Source organism: Podarcis gaigeae, assembly GCF_964106915.1.
Source record: "Podarcis gaigeae genome assembly, chromosome: 1".
Taxonomy (NCBI): Eukaryota; Metazoa; Chordata; class Lepidosauria; order Squamata; family Lacertidae; genus Podarcis; species Podarcis gaigeae.
In genome coordinates this window covers 74,655,273-74,672,801 of record NC_139678.1, presented here as the reverse complement: position 1 = coordinate 74,672,801, position 17,529 = coordinate 74,655,273, and the positions used below count along the sequence as shown (strand labels likewise).

At 44.0% G+C, this 17,529-nt stretch overlaps 1 long non-coding RNA gene across 1 annotated transcript in view; it reads left to right on the top strand.

The window, feature by feature from the left end:
• LOC310837417 overlaps positions 1-10,810 on the top strand; it is a 201,657-nt gene extending 190,847 nt beyond the window's left edge. Inside the window, exons 2-4 of the long non-coding RNA XR_014560533.1 lie at positions 8,035-8,123; positions 8,783-9,057; positions 9,446-10,810. This is a non-coding gene — a long non-coding RNA (uncharacterized lncRNA). The remainder of the gene's footprint in view (positions 1-8,034; positions 8,124-8,782; positions 9,058-9,445) is intronic.
• Positions 10,811-17,529: the final 6,719 nt, after the last annotated feature.

The following is a 17,529-nucleotide window of genomic DNA, read 5'->3' as shown; positions in this document are numbered from 1 at the left end:
AACCCATTTCTATTCTAATTTGCTACTGAAGTGATAACACTTCATTCTTTTCCTTTGGGCGGAGAGTTCTGTCAGCATTCTTACATATCTTAAGAAAAAGTGTGTGTTGTGCGCGTGACATACTTTTTAAGCAAGAAGGGGACTCTTCCTGCACTGTCCCTTGACCCATGAGCAGAAACCCTTCATAACAGGCACTTGCATTACGAGAGCTGATGGATGGAAGAGTGGAAGGGGTGGGAAAGGGAGAGAAAACCAGGGAGTGCTACAAGGTAGCCTGAGGATAACAGGCGTTATAAAGAGGAATTTTTTGCCTGCTGTTTTTGTTTGTTTTATCACAGAGGCTCAGCGGAGCTGGCCAGCAGCCTCACACAGCAGGTGCTGCCTGAGAATGCAAGGGGGGGGGGGAGAGAAAAATTCCTACTAAATAGGAGCATTATTCGACACCACTGCCTTTCGCAATATTTTCCTTTTGTTTCAAGCAAACTCCCAAGCCTCTTGGGCATCAGTGGTCAAGGCCATAGCAGGACACTTCTGCAAGGAGGAGGGGATGCAGCTTGTTCACAGGCATTTCAAGCTGAAAAGGAGGGGGGAAGACACCTTGAATTATGGTTGTGAAGGGTCTGAGTTATCAAGACAGGAGTGTGCAAAGTGACAGGGAAGACCTTTCATCTACTTTCCCATATAGTACAATAGTATAGTATGATATTTTACATTTGCATTGCAAATATCCTTGCAGCAGCTCTACAGGAATGTTAGAGTCTGCTTCGCAGAGTAGGAACTGTGATGCAGGGTGATTTGAGTAATGTTATTCGACAATAGTACAGTATACTATTTACAGTCTGCACTGTAAATATTCCTTCAGCAGCTTATAACTTCTGCTTCACAGAGCAGGAACCATGATGCAGAATGATTGGGGTCACATACTGTATATTAAGTTGTATCTGAACTGTACATTTAAAGCAGTGTCGTATCATGTTAGTCATGGCTCCCCCCCCCAAAGAATCCTGGGAACTGTAGTTTGTTAAGAATGCTAAGCATTGTTAAAGGTAAAGGTAAAGGGACCCCTGGCCATTAGGTCCAGTCGTGACCGACTCTGGGGTTGCGGCGCTCATCTTGCTTTATTGGCCGAGGGACTTTGACGTGCTTTCGAACTGCTAGGTTGGCAGAAGCAGGGACTGAGCAATGGGAGCTCACCCCGTCACGGGGATTCGAACCGCCGACCTTCTGATCAGCAAGTCCTAGGCTCTGTGGTTTACCCCACAGCACCCTTCATTGTTAGGAGACCCTAATTCCCCTCACAGAGCAACCATTCCCAGAGTTCCATGAGGAGGAGAATTGACTGTTCAACCATTTCAAGAATGGTTGTACTATAAGGGGACTACAGGCCTGCCCTGCTTTCCCTCTCCCACTTTAAGAAACCAGGCACTTGAAATGTTATCACATGTTTCTTGTATGATCTACCTTAGCCCTTCACTGACCAGCTATGGCAGAACATGGATAGAAATGTGCATTTGAATACAGATCCTAATGCAGATCCCGATAAAAGGAAGTGAAAGGAGACTGCATGGGTGACACCAACATCAGGATGTGCATTCAAACCTGGTTGTCATCCATGTGAAATATATTTTTTCCCCAAAGAGATATGTGCTTGCATGTGTATCAGAATGCACATTCCCATCTGCATTCTGCCCCAGCAAGTCATGTATACAACTAGAGCTGGCTGAAGACAAAAGTCTTGCCATGCCGTGCTGGCAATCAATGAAACCACAAGTGCAGCATGGCAAGGCAGGAAATGTCAGACCAATTACCAGTGGAATAGCAGTGTGTTTCCTCTTCCTTTCTCCCCTCCTGCCCTCAAACACCGCAGGAGATCAGAGGATGCATGCAAGTGCAAGGGGGGGGGGAAGTGCAAGAAAAAGAAAATATGGTTGGGGATTTGGACAACTTTTTTTCCGCCCACTATGAAACAGCAACTTTTGCCATCAGTGAGAATCAAATCTCATTAAAATTTGGCTCAGGGCTAAACAATAACAAAAGTATAAGGACAGAAGCCTTCCAAGGCAACATGAAAAGAGATGATGATGCAAACACACCCTTGAAACTGATTAGTGTCTCATAATGGAGCCAACGCTGGTGCAATGTGGGTCACTTCAAGCTGACATGCACACTTGGCACGGTGTTCTCCATGCAATGTTGTGTCAAGAGAAGTGCAGCAGCTGCAGACTGCGCTGTAACACCATGACCAAAGTTGCTGGGGAGGAGCTGGGGAAAGCAATCCAAGTGTCATTCACAAAGCATTGCATGCTGAACAACTGCTTGGCAAAGGTCCACTACACCATGTAGACGCAGCCCCTCAATGCTAATAATAAGCTATAATAATACACAGCTGACACAATAATACGCAGTCTCACAATTTGGCTGCTCCACTTTGCTAGCAGCTTCAGTTATTGCCTGGCTATGAGTTTCCCAGGGTGACAACTAATCAGCAAGAAACTGAGGTAAAAAAATCCCTCATAGGGACTCACTCTGGTTTAAGTCTAGAAGCCAAATCAGAATGAGGGCAGTTCTCTCACAACATAAAGGAATAGTTAAATATAACTGGGAGCATTTAAAAAATGGGGAAATAAACATGTCAGGGTGGAACGTATTCCATGAATTTTGGCAATCGCATTTCTCAAGTATGGAATTTGGAAAGGGGTGCAGAATTCAGCATTATTATAATATCACATTTCTTCATTGTTCTTCTATTTTAAAGCACATTTTTGTCTCTTAGGGCTATGGAAATAGTAAGAGCATGCAACAACCGCAAGATTTGGTTCAGACACCAGTTTGGAGTTTTTGGAAACAGTCTGCCTGAGCCTGATGTGCTTTGGAGGGTGTCTTGATTCAGGGTCCAAGTCTACTTCAGGAAAAAATAAGGTTCTGTTCCCTCTCTAGGCATCCCACTTCATTATTGGGATATTAAAAACATGACCAACCCCCCCCCCCTTTTGACAAAAGTGAATGAACTTTGCAGGCAATGGGAGGGCTTCAGTGTAGTACTAAGAAAATTCTCTGCAAGCACAAATATTTCTGGCTGCCTGGTGGAATAGTGTTCCTTCTCCTCTTCTCTGCCTGCTGTACTGGAGGTCCTCCTGACTCTCCAGTGTGAGGAGTTGGGTTTGGGGGAGAGAAAGTCCTATTGTGCTAATGGAAATCCTTGCATGGGTTTCCACTAGTGGGACCCATTAGTTGAATCTGGCCCCTAGTAGTCTCCATGGAGGATGAAGTCTACCAAAGTATAGGCATAGGATATGGAGTGTTTTATGCCTGCATGTTTAAAGTTTTTTTTTTAATTAACTTTTTTATTGGGGGGAATAATATGATTACATTTACAGGCATTATAGATCCTGTTGGGGAGATTTGGGGGGGGGGGTGAGATCCATTGACTCTAATAAGAACAAGGAAACAGCACAAGACTCAAAAACAACAGCAATATAAAATCAAATATTAGATTAAATCCAGTATTAGAGTGAGTAATTCAGACATTTGTTCACCAATTATCAAAATGGAGAATATTATGCGTCAACCAGATAGCTTTCAATCATTAGCCTGTGGCCAAGGTAACTAATGGTACTAATTATTCTAAGAAATCTTAGGTACTAGATTTAGATAATGAGCAGAGAAAAGATTTAAATTGGGAAAATCCTGGCTTTTATGTATGTATGAGAAAGTGGGGGGGCTATAAATTTGCCACATGAAAATGGGTCTAGGGAGGATGTGAGGTAATATACCTTTAGATACTAGAGCTCGCTGAGAATTCCAAATACGAATAGGCTTAGCAGTTATGGTTGAACAGTTTAGAGTGGCGTGTAAATAGCAACTTCTCTATATTGTAGGTAGGCATTTAACTCATCTAGAGAGACAGGGCAGGGGAAGCATAAAATTGCCTCGATTGCAAAGCTTGGATTTTAAATAGAAATACACAGCACTCGCTGGAATGGGGAAATTGTGACCTAGTGACCTCTGCACCTGTTCAGACTTCTGTCCAGGTGATGCTGATGAGCATCTTCAAGGTCCCTGATCTATTTTCTTAGCATCCTTTAGCCTTAAACTAGGCTTAGACCATGTAGACCTTCAAACAGAAAACTGTACACATGTGCATCCTGTATTGTAATGTTAAATCGCCAAATAAAAGCTTTTGCTTATGAAGCTGATCATATTTCACAGAAGTCATGCTTGTCCAATAGGGCAAGGAAGAAGCCAAAAACCATTTCACCAAATCATTTCTCATTTAATACTATTTGGGATCTGCCATTGTCACCTTTTTCTGTCAGCTGCACCTTCAGCAGCTACATCTAATATGCCTCTTTTCTTTGCTGCTCCCCCTGCCTTCCGCCGTTGAAACCACCTCAGAGCACGGACATTGTTTTCCTACAGCATGTCAGTGACGTGTGCTTTCTATGCCAGTAAATCCAGCTGAAGTAAAACAGCAGCTTCAGCTCTGAGGCCACACAGAACAACCATGTGCAGGTACGGCAGGAGTTAAACAATACAGCAGGCCTATGGCCAAGCAACCAGAGACTTAAGGCTGCTTTTCAAAACGGCATGCAAATCCCCTTCAGCTTTCAAAATCCCATCCCATATATCAGCAGATTAATAAGAAAAGATTAAAGTAGAAATTAGTTAGCTAAGGAGAACGGAATAAGGTTGTGATGTTTCTGAACCGTGTGGAAAGTAGCCCAAAAGATCGCATTTGTAAGAGTAAAAATAACACTGTACCTGACAGGATCCATGGGATTTATACTAATGAATGTCTGCATGCTGGGAATCCAACACAATTGTTGGATCCAACAGCAGAATCCAACATAATTCATTGCTCATAGCCACCTACCTCCCTATGGACTGCTGTGCCCAGCAAAAATGGACAGGACAGACTCAGCCATCTTAACTCACTTTCTGCTCAGCAGTACTTATTGTGGAAAAGGTAAAGGCAAAGGGAACCCTGACCATAAGGTCCAGTCGTTGGCGACTCTGGGGTTGCAGCGCTCATCTCGCTTTACTGGCCAAGGGAGCCGGCGTACAGCTTCCGGGTCATGTGGCCAGCATGACTAAGCCACTTCTGGCAAACCAGAGCAGCTCACGGAAACGCCGTTTACCTTCCCGCTGGAGCAGTACCTATTTATCTACTTGCACTTTGACATGCTTTCGAACTGCTAGGTTGGCAGGAGCAGGGACTGAGCAATGGGAGCTCACCCCGTCGCGGGGATTTGAACCACTGACCTTCTGATTGGCAAGTCCTGTGGGTTTATCCCACAGAAAGGCTTCTTCAAATCAGATGCAGGTGGAGACAGAATGTGGAAGGGGCAGGATGAGGAAGTGGTGCCATTAAGTCCAAACCTATCCCTTCTTACATTTTTTTTGATGGCGTTCCTACTTCACACTAGTGGTTTAAGAGGCAAGGTGTCTTTGCAAGATGGCTTGGATTTCTGATCAACAGTTAAATGTTACCTTTCAGCTGGCTGAAGATCTTTTGATCAACATCTTAATCCCCTGGCCTACCTGGCAGCCAGACAGTGTGCCAAGACCGATTTCAAAATCTGAGGGTTGATCAGCACCCACAAAGTCCACAGTCCAAGATCAAATGCTGAAAAGCCGAAGCTCAGGAAATGAGGTTTAGGGTCAATTCAAGTCCGAAGTCAGGATGCAGCCCAGCGTCAAGCCCAAAGTACAGTCCTGTGGAGGTGCAGGAGAGTCCTAGACAAGGCAAATGAGCAGCCACAGCACCTCAGCTCTGCTACCCTTTTGTACTATGCCTGCTAATTGCAGCATCTGTGCTTGATGATGCGTATGACCCCCCACCTGCTCCAAGCCTACTCCAGCTGGGGAATCACGTACCAGAACAAGTGAGCCCCACCTGATCTCACTTGAGCTGGACTGTGGGCCATTGCCTGTCTCTGCCACCTGGAGCACCCCACTCACTGCTCCGTGTGCCTCAGAACCCACCATATATGTGGAGATAGGGGCCCCTCAGTCTCTGGTGATGAGTCCTGCTGCTCTGGCTCCTGCATACCAACCTCCATCCCTTCATCCTCCTCTGTCACCCCATGAGTACTTCCAACACTAACTTCTCCTTCCCCATCCTCAGCTTGCCCTGGTGTGTCCCAGTCCCAGCTACCCCCCTTGCCGGGATCCTCTTCCTCCTCCCCTTTCCCATAGGCCTGCCAGTTCATGACATTAAAGCTCAGTGTCTTTTATATGTGGTCAGACATAAGCACTCACTCCTGGGTTCAGTGGAGCTTACTGCCAGGAAACTGTGCAAATTAGGATAGTATTTGTGCTTTTTCTGATAAATTGGCTATTATGCTATGCCCAGTGTGGGGAAACTTTGGCCTTCCAGAGTTGCTGAACTACAGTTGCCATTGTCCTTGGCCATTGGCCATGCTTGCTGGGGCTGATGGAAGTTGCCTTTCAGCAACATCTGGGAGATCAAAGGTTGTCCACACCTGTGCCCATGTGTGCTGATACAGATTGATTGATAGAGGATCAACCCAGCTACCTGCAATTTTGGACACACTCTTGGGGGCATAGCTATAGCCTAGGGGCTGAGTTTCTGCACTTCAAAAATGACCACTACATCACTTGTCAACAGGATTAAGTGAAGGACCAGACTCACATTTTCACCGGGGCAGTTTTGAACATTAGAATTGCATCAAATGTGTGTTAAATGCCTATAAAAACCATAAGCTAAACAACTCCTTACGGAACTTGAGTGGAAGGCTAGGCTGGCACGCTCAACCAAGTGCAGGGACCCATCTGAGGCAGTGGGAGTCAATCACAACAGAAAAAAAGCACTGGAACAGCATCACCATGTTCCCTGTACACTCTGTGTGACTGGGGCAGTCTCTTACTTTGTGCAGGGCTACTTGAGCGTATCTTGTTTGACATGCACCACCATGCTGTATTGTGGCCGTACAACACACCAGCACAATCTGGCTAACTGGCACTCGCTCCAAAGTCACTTAAACCCTCATGATCACTAAAGGGAGGCTGAAGGAGGGAGCAGCTCTCTAGCTGTGGCAGGCCAGAATATACAAATTAGGAGGTAGGGTGCCAACTAACTTGAAGTGCTAGGACAGCAGCAGTATTTTGCAGGTACCTGTGCAAGCTATAAAAAGGAGACAGCAGCTGATATGGTGACCGCCAGATCAAAGGGAAGCTACTGAGGTTAAATAAGTTACATTAGAAAATGATCTGACAGTTTGTTTACCCTCCTCAAAACAGATATGGTTTGTCACCCTTGCATTCATCCCTTTGGATAGGAAAGGAAATCAATAAGTCACTTCAACCCTAGTACAACAGGCAGATTTAGGAGCAAGATGATGTTCCGGGATGCAACATGAGGAGGAGACCATTGTCAGGACCAATTTATTTGTTTATTTTATTTAAAATACTTTCACCCCATATATCAGGTGAAAAAGCCTCTCAAAATGACTTACAATTGATAATGAACATAGTTCTTGCTCTTAGCCTTACAGCAAGATACAAAAGGTAAACAGATATGGAGGGAGGAGTGGGGGGAAAGGGCAAATTCAGGCATAATGAATATTCAGGCAGAATGAATATTGTATTTTTCACTCATTGATACTGGAATTCAAGGTCTGACACCTGACAGTTTATATTTTTGACAGTACTTGATAGCTAACACGCAGTGGTGTTGCTACTTAGCAGTGCTGATAGCTTCTGCCAAGGAATCCCTGTACATCTGCTATGGAGGATTCCAATACATCGCTATCTGGCAGGGAGGCTGTAGTTGCAAGATTCCTGCCCTGAGCAGCAGATAGCACACTAGGTTAGTCCCAAGGTACTTTAAAATCAAAGATTCTCTGAGTGCAAAGGATTCCAGGGTTCTAAGGGGCACACTCAGTCCATGTGTGTTTGACAACTGTGAGTGTGCCCTAAGAACACTCTGAAAAGAAAATTATAGCATCAGAACATTGCAAAGCAGATGCATAACAGTGGGAATTGTGTTTTTTTGGTTTGTTTGTTTTTCAGAAACCTTGTCTGACATTATTCATCTTCTCATGAAGGAAAAGCACCCCAGAGAAGAGATTCAAGGAATCCAGAGTTCTCCCAAGAGACAGGTTAAAAATCACTGCTCTGTTGTATTTAACAGTATTTCATGGTTGGCATTCAACAGCATTTAATATCTGAAAGCATTTGACAGAAAACCTTCAGCAATATTTAGAACCTGAGAGCACTTGATGGCTAACATGGAGTGTTGATTAGTTTTTAACTACTGACAGCTCATCAGATTCCATATTTGATGACTATTAAAATAAAAGCATATAAGAAATATGAATAAGCCTAAAGAATATATATATATAGAGAGAGAGAGAGAGAGAGAGAGAGTGGTACCTCGGGTTAAGAATTTAATTCGTTCTGGAGGTCTGTTCTTAACCTGAAACTGTTCTTAACCTGAGGTACCACTTTAGCTAATGGGGCCTCCCACTGCCACCGCCACAATTTCTGTTCTCATCCTGAAGTAAAGTTCTTAACCCGAGGTACTATTTCTGGGTTAGTGGAGTCTGTAACCTGAAGCATCTGTAACCCAAGGTACCACTGTGTGTGTGTGTAATCTATCTTTAGGCTTATGTATGCTTTTATTTTATATATATTTATATAACATCCAAAATGCAGATTTAAATTCTGGATTTTAAATCCTTTCAAACTTGGTATGGTGAAATTTGGAAATTCACAGAATTTAATTTTCAAAGGTATTTCATTCCCCCCCCCCCTTCAGATCTACTTTGTGACTTCACAGGACAGTATTGCACCTTACGAGGTACCTTTAAAAAGTCAAGTAATGGGTCTCTCTGCAGTATCGTCCAAAGAACAAGGATTTACTTTGTTAAGGACTTGAGGTTCTTTTCTAAACGTAAACCATGGTTGTGCCAGACATTTCTGCTGTATTTGGCCCCAAAAATTTTCCCTTCAATTACTGAGAAAATAAACTGTGTCCAAAAATTATCAAAGGCGAGAGGAAATTTTGGTGAAATTTTGGTGATAGTATTCAAGGTTATAAAGGGACGCAGGTGGCGCTGTTGGTAAAAGCCTCAGCGCCTAGGACTTGCCGATCGAAAGGTCGGCGGTTCGAATCCCTGCGGCGGGGTGCGCTCCCGCTGCTTGGTCCCAGCGCCTGCCAACCTAGCAGTTCGAAAGCACCTCCGGGTGCAAGTAGATAAATAGGGACCGCTTACCAGCGGGAAGGTAAACGGCGTTTCCGTGTGCGGCTCTGGCTCTGGCTCTGGCCAGAGCAGCGATGTCACGCTGGCCACGTGACCCGGAAGTGTCTCCGGACAGCGCTGGCCCCTGGCCTCTAGAGTGAGATGGGCGCACCAACCCCAGAGTCTGGCAAGACTGGCCCGTACGGGCAGGGGTACCTTTACCTTTACCTTTATTCAAGGTTATTCTCCAGTTCTTGCGTAAGATCATTTGAAAATAGGAGTGGTTGTCATTCATTGATAGGCCCATATTTCAGGAAGAAAATATTTGCTTGTGAATTTAAAAATGAGAATCTTGTCCAAATAGTTACACAAAATGACACTGGCTACATTTAAGTCCTAAAGGAATGGAAAATGAGCAGCAGCAAACCAATAGACAAGCGCCTAAACACAATGCAATGTCTGCTAAGGCTTCTCTGTTATATAATTACTGAGCTCAATACACTAGAAAAGTTACTGTTTTATTAAATGAGCTTTTCACTACTGTAATGTCACCATAGATGCCACATGACACGGGGCGGAATAAGAGATACAGAAATCTCAAAGAGCTACGGGTAATGTCCATGACAGCGGAACTAATGTACAGGCGATCATTCTTACATTATTCAGCAGTTTCAATCACTTTCTTTTTTATAATGGTTATATGATGTAAGAATATATAAATACTGTAGGGGGAGGATCTATATATAGCTTAACAATGGAAATATTAATGTGTTGTTCCCACGCTATCTTCAATGGCTGCAAAAGGACAAGAGATTTGCAAAGATGAAGGACAGGATATCCATTCGAATCTTTCCTTCTGCTCCCATAAGGGAGAAAAGTGTAACGAACATTTGGCAGGTGGCAAGAGTTCCCTGTATCCAAATAAGGAGGGATCCGTTTATTTAAAAAAGGATTAATCTGAAGGACACTTACTGAATGAACCTCTTGGTACCGCAGAGATGTGTGTTCAGATCTCTGCTTGGACCAGTCACACTATTTCAACTTAAGTTACCACAAAATGTTCAAAGAAGAGGACATGTTCTCCACCACAACCTCCTTGGTATCCCTAGGGTGGGATACAGAATAATAAATAATGTCCCAAAGGATGCCATAAGCAGGACCAAGAGGCCTCCTTTACACCTAGGACTCTTCTTGACATAAAAGGGACCCTCTTCTCACTTCACATCACTTACATAACTGATGAAGAAAGTCTTGTCCATGCTGAGAAGAGCACTGGTTATAAGTAGCTTTGGGCGACAGCCTCTGCAGGCATAACGGCAAGTGTGGCAAGCAAGACAAACCATCTCAGAGAAGGGCAAGGAATATGCTTAACAAAAGGACAGATAATGCCTAATAAGGCTGCCATTGAACAATTGTATCTCAAAATTACCATACCATCTTCTTGGAAGGAAATGCCCTTACCTGGCTACCATGTCTGTTTTAGAAGCTCCAGCAGTACGAAAATGGAATTTTCTACCAATGAACTCAGCAGGTGCCTTCTGTTCCAGCCTTTAAATGCCTGCTGGAAACTTTCCTGTGCCACGAGACATACGCAGGCAACCAAGAATCTGTCTCCTTTTATAGTTAGTTGTTGGTCTCTGATTTTAAATTTGTTGGTTTGGTTTTGTTATATAAATATATTATTGTATAATACTTTGAATTTTTTAATGATATAGTGGTATAAATATTTTAAAATAAATAAATACATAAATGCAGGGTTGGTAAGTGGTATGGTTTGTGGGAGAGTTCTGAGGGACCCACATTTGATGTCTGGGCCTGAGGTTTCCCATCCCTGCCTTAAAGGTTACTTGTCATGCAAGCCTGAGGCTTAGTCTCACATCCTTTTGTTTTTACGGTGGACATATCTGTGAACAAGTCATTTTCCTATTGTGCTTAAGGCTATTTAATTTCTTGCCTTTGACAATTATTCCAGAAGCCTAACCCAGAAATATTTGTTCCTGTCAGGTCTAGAGTCACCTTTTTGTGTGGCCTCTACTTCCTATTTGGACAGCATGTCCCTGTCTTTTCCTATGCATGGCCTTTCAGCCTAGATAATATGTCCTAAATCCCCTCCCCCACCCACCCACCTGCCTCCAGGTTTTTGTGGAGTGCAGTTGAATTTTTCACTACCTACTAATATTTCCATTTTTCAGCAAATACCAACCAGACAAACAGGAATGAAGGGAAAAGATTGATGGGCTCTGCTATGATACTTATCTGGCCCACATTACTGTAGTATCTGGATGCTTCAAAATATGTAAAGCATTTGTGCTATTTTCCACTTTTGCAGATGGAATAGTTGCGGACTGCAAGGCTACATGTCAAATTTGTTAATATTTCCCTCAGGGCAAATTGTTCAAGTAGGAACTTGCTCTCTGAAGTGTTGAGCTTCTCTTGTGTTCTAGGCCCACATTTCCTGTGCTGCTCACTTCCCTTGAGCAGTGAGCAGCTGATAAACATTGGAGGTGTTTCTACTGAGGAGGCACAATCTGTTCATATGGGAAACATGATGTTGCCTCCACAAGTGAAAGGGAACTAGTTTCAGAGCAACTGTCCCATTGATTCTCTGTAAACACCCCCCTCAACTGTTCTATGTGCAGCTTGCTCTGCTCTGTGCACACTCTGCAGTATCTACAGTTGTCACTGATAACTGCAATTTCACAAGGAACAGGTGGCAGCATAGCAGCCAACTCCTAGGGGCCGGAGACTCTTCACACACACACCCAACTTAATGGACATTGCCATTCAAGTCTGTGTGTGTGTGTGTGTGTGTGTGTGTGTGTAGTGTCATGTGAGGGATTATGTGGAGTGGGGCTTACCTGCCCCCTCCATATTTTATTCAAGTTGGCACCCCTGGGTGGCAGGCGAGAGAAGGAAATACTGGCCTGGAACACCTGTTGGAGAAGAAGCAACCACTGCCAATGGAGAGTTGTTGGGCGGTGGGGAGATAGGACAAGCAGATCTTTTCCATCTCTGTGTCTCTGAAGGGCAGTGTGGTCATGGTAAATTCTGAAGTGCAGGAGATGACTAGGCCAGCATCCCTAGCCATGCTCCCCAAAGGGAGTCCAGTTTCTTCAGATCAGCTGAAACAATCACAACAGGGAATTGGTAAGGGGTGGTATATTGATTAACACATTGAACTTTCGGTGGGAAGACCAGGATTCACAACCCTCATCAGCCATGAAGTTCTCTGATCAGCCATGAAGTTCTCATTCTGAGCCTATCCCATCGATATATAAAGAAGGAGAGATGTGCCAGGACAGACCTGCCTCCAGGCTTAAAACCAGCTGTGCTGTGTGTGGTGGGACAGTGCTATGTAGCAGCCCTCCTGACACTGGTGTCGCTGTCGCTTGTCCGGGCAGGATTGAAGCGGGGCAGCACCGAGGTGGGAGTCACACATTTGGGAGTGCAGGATCAGTAGCAGCACTCCCATCGCTTTAACTGTGCAACTCCAACCGCGGGAGCATAGGAATCTGCCTCCTACCAAGCAGAACTGTTGGTCTGTTTAGCTCAGTTTTATCCCGACTGGCAGTGGCTCTCTGGGGTTTTCGAGAGGAGCCTTTCCCAGCACTACGTGGAGATGCCAGGGATGGATCCTGTCCCACTCTGCATGCAAAGCACATGCTCCGCCGCTGAGTTCTGCTCCTTCCCACCAAGCCGCTGTAATGTATGCAAGCCCTGTCCTGCATTCGCTTCAGAATGAATTCACCCAGAGGAAAGTAAGCTGGATCGTTTACACATTACTTATGCATTTTCCTCAGATAATACAAGGAATATGATGCGGAGCCTGGGACTTTAAAAAACAACAACCCTCCTCTCTCAAGCCTCAAGCTATTTCTGTAACCACTATGTCATCCTTCTTGGCTCCCGTGTGGTCCCCTACTTAAGCAAGTTCATTCTCATTTCCCTTCAACATAATATCAACCAGAATGCCTACATGTAATCAATGTTTTGGCATGTGCACACAATTATGATGTTCTGGAAAGCACAGTGCACTGCTTTGTCCTTTATTGTCCATTTCCTACAAATACAATTAGCAAAGAACAAATTAGATTGTAACATCATTTTGAGCAGGCTGGCCTTGTTTTGCTCCATTTCCAATTTTCTTAGAATTCAGTGTTTACAGAGATTAAAATACAACCATGAAAAAGTTCAACCAGAAGACATGAATAATATATAAAACACATTTTTTTAAAAAAAGAACTCTAAAGAAGAGGATGGAGATGGATACGCCCAGGAGTTTTGTGGTGGGCTGTTCAGGACAGAGCTGCCTGACACTGCTTGATGAATTCAAGGCTGCAGTTTTGGAAGAGGCTTGGCAACTCAAAAACAAGAGAGAGTCATGCTCATATATGGCTGCCAGTTTATTTCTAGGTCCAGTTTAAGGTGCTCACAAATGACTTAGGCCCAAATATCCAAGACACCACCTTCTTCCCTACAGTCCCTTTCAGGTGTTAAGATCAGCAAAGTGATATTTCTGACACCCTCAGAAGCATAGGGATGGCATCCCAGGAAAGGGCAGCCCTTAAACTGGCTCTGTGACAGCCCCTAAATTGTAGAAACTTCCCTGTAATGGTTATAGGGGTTGCTCGTGTGTAAGTTGCCGCCGCTCCTGGCTAGGTTTACTGGTTAAACCCTTTCTGTCTGGACAGCCCTTCACTCCGTGGCTGTTTCAGTCGCTGGCAGAATCCGTCAGTGGGCGTTTCTTGAGCTTCTTCCAGCAAAGAAGTTCTTTGACGCCAAGTCTCCGCCTACTCTCCCTGCGCGGAAGTCTTCTGCGCAGGGTGGATGTGGGCAGCGGAGGACCCGTGCTCTCCCCGCTGGTCTCCGGTGAGGAGTCCTGGAGCCTCCTCGCTGATTCCCCCATCTACCCCCCCTTTACCCCTCGTGTTACGCTGATTTCCTTCCCCAGCCAATGAGCTGCCTCTCTCCCTGCTGGGCCCTTCTCCAGCATCGCTTGGGAGCCTTGCCTCCGCCTCTAGCTCCGATGGCAGTTCCCTGACATTCCCCATAGAAGTGCATCGGGCATCACCATTGTATAGATTCCATTATATGCTGAAGAGTCTCCATTTTATCCTGGTCTTCGACACCTGATATAGACAGACAGACAGATTCCCCACCCCCACCCCCATTCTATCCCCTAAGAATATGACCAGCAGTAACAATGGTGTAATCTAAAAGAAAGTGGCTTTGCATCAAACTAGAAGTATACCTCAAAAGTGCACCTCTCTTTCTTGGAGGTTTTATTGATTAGTACATGTCCCATTTGGAGATACCCCATTTTGCTCCTCTCAGAATTGTATTTTGCTCCTCTCAGAATTAATGGGAAGTTCTGGACAGCCATTGCAGGATAACTCAGAACACTGGAGATTTTATTTTTCTTAGCTTTATGAGATAGATCCCTACTGCTCCCCTTTTATAATTTGGGAAGTGTCAATGACTGAACTAGGGTTTGAACCCTTTTCCTTCCCTTCAAAGTGGTTGTGACAGATTTTACTTGTGGCTTTTACCAATGTATATAATTGGTTGCTGTGTCGACTCGTGGTCAGAAAATGGTTTGACAAAGCAAATGGTTTTAGATGTTCAAGATTCTCTGGGCTGATTCACCCAGGCAATTGTACAGCAAGGATGGGGGACCTGCCACTCTCTGGATGTTTCTGGCCTACAGCATCCATCCTTCCTGACCACTGCCCATGCTGGGTTAGTGGGAGTTGTAGGCCAACATCAGCTGAGGGGCCACAGATTCCACATCCCTGATTTATGCAGCTCTATTTCTCTTCCTTTAACTACTCACAGGTGAATGTATGAACTGACTGTATTAAAAGCATTTTGTTTGAAGACACTCGGTGGTAATTATGATAGCTACATTACCTCCAGTATTAGAGGCAGTGTGCTTCTGAATACCAGTTGCTGGGGATCACAAACAGGAGAGTGCTATTGTGCTCCTATACTGCTTATGGACTTCCCTCAAATATCTGGCTGGCCGCTGCCAGGACAGAATGGCCGTCTAAATGATCTTTTGGTCAAATCCAGCAGCACTCGTCTTATTTTCTTAAATGAGATGAGGTAATCTGAAAGTTCCATCTGTGGTATTTCATGGCTCATTACTACTTGTAAGTCATCAAAGATGATTTATGGTCGGAGGCAGCAGTGCTTCTGAATATCAATTGCTGAAAACCAGAGGGAGGGAAGAGTTTTGTTGTGTTCAGGTCCTGTTTCCCTCGGGCTGCCCACTGCAAGAACGGGATGCTGGACTAGATGGGTCACTGGCCTGATCTAGCAGGATTCTTCTGTTCTTATCACTTGATGTTCCAGACATAACATGGTGAACATGCACAAGAGACATTTAGAATTGAAGTATTGAGGTACATTTTAGCATTATGATGATAAGTAATTTTGAAGGAAGAAAAATAGCTGTCTACGTTAATTTTTTATTTAATATTTTGCCCCCGGCTCCAGAATTAAAACTGCTTTGTCCATTGCTGATTTCTTCTAATAGAGCCATTGTTTGCTTTAATAGCAGAAAGGATGAGCTGTCAGAAGACATTTTCATACTGCACATGGAGTCATAAAGAGTAGGAATGTGTATATTCTATCCTCAGTTGTTAATGAGCAAGGAGCAGCAAGAATTGTTTCCTGGGTGATGGTGATATTACTTCCATGCAGAAAGATCCACTTCAGTTGGTAAATACAGATGAAAAAGTCTACTCAGTTCCCATTTGCACTGGGAGGTTGAAACAGTCACATGTTTAAAACATACCAACAATACTTGTTTGTTTGTTTGTTTGTTTGTTTGTTTGTTTGTTTGTCTGTTTCTTTGTTTCTTTGTTTGGTGGTTGTGTGCTTCAGGTGCAACTGTAGCTGATACATCTTTGTGCATAGACTGCGCTTCTGGTGAGCTAGACCAGAGTTTTGTGTTCATTTGTGGAAAAGGATCCTGGCCATCGAAAATGTTTACTACATTGGGAAATGAATTCACTATTCAAAGACTCCAAGCAAATATAAAACAAAAATTAAAACAAGAGCCTCATATAACCCACTTTGTGTTTTATCTGTTGCAGACACTCCCATGCGTAATAAGTTCAGAGTGAAAGAAGTAGTTTTATTGGGGTGGGGCATGTAGATTAATTCCCCATATGTTTCTATTTTTTTGCACATGTTGGTACATTAAAAATCAAATCAGGTCTTTCCTCTACCTCTCATTCCAAAACTTCACTGTGAAATAACACTCGGCAAAATGACTTCAAGCTGTCACCATTACACAACCTAAACTTTATCTCTTCATTAATGCATTACAGAGCAAAAAAACAATGAGAGCATTCCTTTGGAATGTGTGTTTACTGAACACAAAATGATATGTTTACTGAAATAGCAGTTGCTGCCGGGTTACCCAGTGGGGGAAAGCTTTCTCTTTCCATACCATTCAGATCTCCTGGTGTCACCCTTATCCTGAGCACTACCCTCCAGAGGCAGGATGATTTCTTCTCCACCCTGCTCCTAAAATATTCAGACAAATCTACTACATTTTAGTTATTATGATCCATGTTACAAGAGCCAGGCTTTGTTTGGAGTGCAGGAAAAGAGGTCATTTCATATTGTGCAATGGTCACACAAAGACAGAAACGGCAAAGCAAATATGGTGTGCCCATGAAGCTGCCTTCTACTGAGTCACACCAGCCATCCCAGGATAGTCTACTCTGATCTGGCAGTGGCTCTTCCCTGGCCAAGGTCTTCCTCAGACCTGCTATTATTTAAACTGGTGATGCTATTATTTCAACAGGGGATCTTCTACCTGCAAAGCATGGGCTCTCGCACTGTGCTATGTGCTTGCTCACCAGAGGAACGATCCAAAGATCCAGACCAGATTTAGTGGAGCTCTTCCAGCACTGTGGGACTGAACTTACTCAGGACAATGCTATGGTTGCTTCCTAGGTATATTGCGCATTAGGCAAAATTGCATATGATGATAAATTTGCATTCAAATGTTGATGAATTTTAACAAGGACTTTAAAAAAAAAGTAAACAGATGTGGAAATGTGGAGAACAGACTCCGTAGCTTGTGAGGTAATCAACGTAAGAGGTATTGGAGGAGTGGCACCTTAACACTTCAGACATAGCTTGGAAGGGCAGCGTAGTAAGTTGCCATGTAGCCAGGTTGCCAGTAAGGCCAACCAGGAATGGCCTGTGCCATGGTGGTAGTGAGAATCCAGATAGGCTGCCTGATAGGATTATTATTATTATTATTATTATTATTATTATTATTACTCGGCCCATCTGGCTCGGT